The sequence below is a fragment of the Barbus barbus genome (genome assembly GCF_936440315.1).
Source record: "Barbus barbus genome assembly, chromosome: 30".
NCBI classification, from domain to species: Eukaryota; Metazoa; Chordata; class Actinopteri; order Cypriniformes; family Cyprinidae; genus Barbus; species Barbus barbus.
This window is the reverse complement of record NC_136758.1, coordinates 30,035,201-30,039,812: the sequence shown is the minus strand read 5'-3', so window position 1 is coordinate 30,039,812 and position 4,612 is coordinate 30,035,201. Positions and strand designations below refer to the sequence as shown.

General features: G+C 38.0%; 1 pseudogene across 1 annotated transcript in view; it reads right to left on the bottom strand.

Moving 5' to 3' along the window:
- Positions 1-210: 210 nt before the first annotated feature.
- Positions 211-4,612, bottom strand: part of LOC306850626 (von Willebrand factor A domain-containing protein 5A-like) — an 80,788-nt pseudogene continuing 76,386 nt past the window's right edge. The window contains exons 14-21 of the transcript XR_013786036.1: positions 3,334-3,538; positions 2,911-2,952; positions 2,289-2,327; positions 2,128-2,184; positions 1,973-2,029; positions 827-966; positions 534-657; positions 211-452 (exon numbers count right to left, since the gene is read on the bottom strand). The product of XR_013786036.1 is annotated as a von Willebrand factor A domain-containing protein 5A-like (transcript). The remainder of the gene's footprint in view (positions 453-533; positions 658-826; positions 967-1,972; positions 2,030-2,127; positions 2,185-2,288; positions 2,328-2,910; positions 2,953-3,333; positions 3,539-4,612) is intronic.

Below are 4,612 nucleotides of genomic sequence, written 5' to 3'. Positions count from 1 at the left end.
GACATTATTATAATTTTTATTCTTGGCAGTTCATAATTATACATTTCTCTATTCTGATTAATCTAACCATTAGTTGTAATGCATTGTAATGCAAATGTAATTCTGCATGTCAGGTAATTATGGCTAGTGAAGAAATACTTTCTGATATTTACACACTGACACAATCTGCTCATTAAAACACACTGAAATAATGTATTCACCATCACAAATCATGGTATCAGTCAATCAAACTTTATTACAGACTCATGGTAAAAAAAAAAACATATATGGTAGTTGTTATTCTTTTCAAAAACAGTTTATATCTTATACCAGAAACAACACAAATGTTTATGAGAGATATTTTGTCTTCTCAGAACACAGGATTTGCAGTCTTCAGATTCCCAGCATGTCTCCAGTCACCTGAGATCCCAGCAGAGCGTTCCCATCACACACACACTGAGACAGGCCGTCTGCTGAAACACACACACACATTGAACATGGAAAGCACTAACTCACAGAATATGTGGTGTGAAATAGTTTGAATATTGTCTCACGTTTCTGAGAACGGATCCATGACGCGGCCTTCATGGCCACAAACTGCCACTCATCCTGCTGATCTGATTTAAACGCATATAACCAGATGAGAGCGAGGACGGTGGCCCACACTGACCCGTCCACCTGAAACAAACACACGTCAAACACACACACTGAACCAATCAAGATTCAAGAGTTTTATTTGTCACATACACAATTATACAGAGTATAACCAGCAGTGAAATGTAGGTATGATTTGACATATGATGTCAAATCATCAGCCTTTCGGAGGATATGACATCATATATCCCACCTGTGCTGCCTTCTGATTGGTCACCTCGTCCTCCGTCTTCCCAAACACAGTGGCCAATGAGGCGTTGAGCTCCCAGCATCCCGCTGCTTTCTGAAGAGAGATCAGCTGGAGCAAAGGGTCATTCTGGGACTCAGCGTCTTCTGAAATACACAGATAGTTCAGACAGAAGTCATCTGGACACCCATAGCAGCACATTTCTGATATGTTTATGATTAAAGCAGCTAAAGGAAATGAATTAAAGCAGCATAACTGCCTTGAGCCTTATTCAGACAGGATTTGTTTTGTTTTTGTAATGCACGTCTATAAATGGGTGCCAGTAATGTCTAACCATAACTCTTTTTCAATGTTCTCAGAGTGAGTTTTTGCCATTTCTAATGTGATGCAATAATTTTCCGGCTGTGATGACATCATCGTCCAAATGCTGTGATGTCATAATTTACAGTTTGACTTTAAATGACAAAACATTTAACTGGTGCAAGAAACACTTAAAAAGAAAACAGAATTCCAACCCAATATAACCCTGACTGAATAAATTTCTATAATGAAAAAAACAGGCTACTTTAGAAGAACTGTACATTATAATGTACTTTTCTCTTTTGAATAAAGTGAATCAAACAATCATTAATTTACATTTCTAATCTCATGGCAAGTTGATTAATTCTGAAACATTTACATGAAGTGTTTTTTCACTATATAAAGTGCTTAGAGCACATGCACATAAATGCTGAAAAAAAAATAAGTATGAAATAGCAAGCATTATCGCTGGAGCATGTACTTCATTTGTTGGCTATTTATATGTATTGTGACTGGCAACATCTATATGGAATATCTGAGGTATGAGAATAGTTACACAAAAATTTACTAGAAGACTTTGAGAGCTACACAATGATACTATATTTACCTGAAATGGTAAAATTTTTAACAGTTTGTCAATAATTGCTATTAACTTTAGTTATTGTTTAGGGCAATTCATAGAAGGTAAGAAATGCTGTAAACTTTAAAGATGTGGAATGGGAAAAATAACAGAAATTATTAAAATCCAAAAGCAGCCCAGTAACTAATACATACTGTGGCGTCTCCATATATAATCAATCCTGTCTGATCAGGGCATTGTTTTCAAAACCTGAGAGGATTTGTTTTACTTACCCTCAAATGACATGGAATCATATTCAATGCTCATGCTGTTCGATTGTATGGCACATGCTAAAAAACAATCATTCACGAAAAGGCAATTAGATTGATATACACATTCAAAAAAAGAAAAAGAAAAGCTCAGTCAAGTTGTTGTATATTTTTCTTACACACTGGAGAATCAAATGATATTTGGGGAGCAAAGCCTGGGCTGTTTAGGGAATATGCTAAAAACAATCATTCAATGAGTGACAAAATAAAAGACAATTAGATGAAGAAAAAAAAAAAAAAAACATTCAGTGAAGTGCTGCTGTCTGTGTATTTCTCTTACACATTGTATGACATCTCATCATTACGGGAGCCCCCATTGCTAAGAAAACAGAAAAGAGCAGATACTGTGTAAGAATAAAACACTTTAAAACACATATTTGACAATCACAAACAAAAAACAGTCACACCAAACCAGCTTTTGAGAAAAACAAATCTATCTAAAGTTGTTCAAAAATTGTAAAGTTGGTTGACCGACCATTCGTAATTTTTCGTAATTTTTTTTACTGATTAACTCTATATGTTGCTATTGAAAAAACATAAATTTTTTGTTTTTATTTCACTTGGTTTAACCACAGCAGCAATCTTTGTGTCATGACCAACATTAAATTTAGGTTATTCAGACACTTACAAAAACATCACAATATCTAATATAATGTCCTGCAATTTAATAATAAGTTCTAAAGAGCAGTTTTGTTCCAGGGAGCTACGACCATCCTGAGCTGAGATATTGAGGTGTATGTAAACACCTGCATAACCAAAACAGTACAATAACAGTACACAGGAGGTAATCACTCAACAAACTAATTTGGAAATTTAAAAATAGTCAAACCAGCTCCACTGGGCCACTTGAGATGGACTGAACCATGAAAACAAAGAATACTATACTGTAGATTGTTTCTTACCACACATTATCCCACCACCACCATGCAATGTAGTCCTCATATCTAATAAAGAATTGGATGTCAAATGTTATTGATGAGAGTAAACCAAATTATTATATATGTCTACTACTATGTGACAGGAAAACTGATTATGAAATCATACTTGTAAACCAGCTGTGTCCAATCCTGATCCTGGAGCCCTAGTGTCCTGCAGAGTTTAGTTCCAACCTGCTCCACATCACTTTCCTGAAGTTTCTAGTCATCCTGAAGACCTCGTTCAGCAGATCCAGATGTGTTTAATTATGACTGGAACTAAACTCTGCAGGACAGTGGCTCTCCAGGATCAGGATTGTTCTAAACAGACAATAAATCAGTGAATGCACACACGGACGGACGGACGGACAGACACACACACACACACACACACACACACACAGAACTTACATGGCACTGGCACACTCCTCTGCAGCAGTGGTCCTTTCACAGTCTGTTTGCTGTCTTTATTGATGCCGATGAAGGCCGTATGAACACTGCTCACTCCGGCCTGAACACTGAGCTCCACAATCCTGCTCCTGGTGTTCTCCGCGTCTGCTCCTCCAGCTCCAGAGAGCGGATCACAGAGCGGGCTGCCAGCCGGTGGATCGTCAGCCTGCAACAGACACAAACCTGTAAACATAGTCTGCAGCATCAGAGACGCGACCCGGTGGCTAGTGAGCGTCTGATACGGTGTCACTAATGTGAACGCAAGCATGAGTTTTGGGTCATTTCATCCCACTCTTCTTTGTATCGATTCATGTCACATCTATAATTGTCCTGATGGGTGCTATTGGGGGGGGGGGGGGTCCCGATGTCAGCCCCACTGCAATTGGACCGGTCAGCCAACCCAGGCGCTAAACACCTCAAACGAAAACAAAAGCAATTAAAAGATCTGGCAAACTATCCAATGTGTTTTTGAAGTGTTCAGCAATGTACCTAATCACACATGTAAATGTTGATTTCTGGAACCCAATGGCCAATCAGAAACATCTTAGTTGTTCAGAATTCACTCACCACTGAAAGCGCCAGAGTTTTTATTAAGCACAGTTCTGCACATTCATGAATCATCTCATGATTAACTAGGTGCAGATGCAATGTAAATAAGAGATTCATTGTGCAGTTTAGAGAGCTTCATTGATTATAACGGACCTTTCTGAGATTGCAATGAATTAAGATGAGTGACGCTTTTAAGTGATAATAAAGAGAGCTTTAGTTTATTTTTCGGACACATACACACTGCTAAGGTTTGGGAATGACATCCACATATGTTGGATTACTTTCGAAATAGCAGTGATTGCCACAGTGATGATCTAAGCAATGGATGGGACAAAAAATATATACAACTTAATTCTGGAAGCGATCCTGCCGAAACTTCCAAAGACAGCCTGCGTCTCGAGCAAGATCTAGTTCACCAAAAGTGTGTGTAAACTTAATTGAGATCGGGCCATATCAAACCAGTAATGTAATTTCCAGTAACAGATGGGAGAAAGTCCAGGAATGAATGGTAAGCGATTTAGGACAAGAGAATAGTCTGTAGCATTTGGACCAATCAGACACACAATTTTGCATTTGATTTAACAAATCAATTAGTTATTAGATTAGACAAATGGTCACAGACCCCCCCACCCAGTAAACATAATGAGTGCTTACTGGGTGCTGGTATGTCACACTTGTTTTATTTCTCAAA